Raw genomic sequence first — 1,277 nt, forward strand, 5'->3', positions numbered from 1 at the left:
GGGAGTGACAACTTGAATCATTCTTCAGGGAAGTGAATTTTATGGCGGAGCTGGCTGCTATCAGCATCCTCCATGGGCAGACGCTGCCTCCTGCAGCACACGCATCCCACGCTCCTGCCCCGTCGCAGCCCCCTGAGCTCGGGGTCGAGCTCCTCATCTAAAGGGTGGAAGCGCAGGTCCTCGCTGACTGGTCCTGACACCGGATCTTTCCACCACACACCCCTCCGCTACAAGACGCCCCTCATGAGGCACGGCATGAACCACCCAGGAGCACCCAGGGCCCGTGACCAGTGAGGACGAAGCGCGCCGGGTAACTGTGGGGTTTCGACAGCACCAGCCACGCGCAGTGAGAGGAGAGAATGGTCAAGACCGCCCTGTGGGTCTTTCTGAGTAAGTGGGGGAATATCAGCACCAGCAGGATGCTGAAGGGGCACGTCTCCCTCCCTGGCAGCTGACACGGGTGGACATGGCCACCTGCCCCCTGGAGCTGAGGAAGGGTCTGGGCAGAAGGCCGGGTTAGAGTAGAATCCGCTGGGAGTTGGGCTGAACGTCCCGTCCCACTTGTCCGACACGTCTCAAGCAGTGACCAGAGGATTCTCTCTCCTTCCTCCATCCTCCCCATCCCCACTGACTCCCTCTGATTTTGCAAAACGTGATTTAGATCCGTGGAGGACTTCTTACAGTGATGTCACCTCTCGGTCAGGCTCACTCTCGAGGGGCGGTAGGACCTGAAATGGCTGAGGCTTGGGAAACCCCCCGTGGGTGCAGTTTTGGACCCTGCTGACCAGGATGCCAACCTGGACACTTTGGAGCTGAATGGCACCCGATGACTTAAACAGTAACCCTCGAAGGGCCTTCATGCCCCCTCAGCATCTTCCCATCACCGTTGGGTACTTTAGAATTTTCCTAGGGTATTCTCTCAAATTGAAACCTCTCTATCCCAAAGCAAATAAAAAGATGTTTTAATATATTTTTCCGGGGGAAGCATCTCCCGCTGTGCAGGGGTGACGGTGAGAAACACAGGCCTGCGTGGGCGGCTGGAGCCCCAGCCCACTGATCTGCCCCTGTGGACGCCGGTCTTGGTGGGGCTCCCCGGGGAGGGGCCGGCAGGTGTGGGCGACACAGCGATGCCTCCAGGACAGCACACCCTGATCCCAGGAACCTGGGGACGTGTCTCCTCACGTGAGGAAAGCGACTCTCAGTGAGTGGACAAAGTCCGGGTCTGGAGATGGGGCCCAGTGAAACCTCCGCAAGAGGGAACAGAAGAGTCAGAGTCG

The sequence above is a fragment of the Propithecus coquereli genome, unplaced genomic scaffold (assembly GCF_000956105.1).
Source record: "Propithecus coquereli isolate 6110/MARCELLA unplaced genomic scaffold, Pcoq_1.0 Scaffold673, whole genome shotgun sequence".
Classification (NCBI taxonomy): Eukaryota; Metazoa; Chordata; class Mammalia; order Primates; family Indriidae; genus Propithecus; species Propithecus coquereli.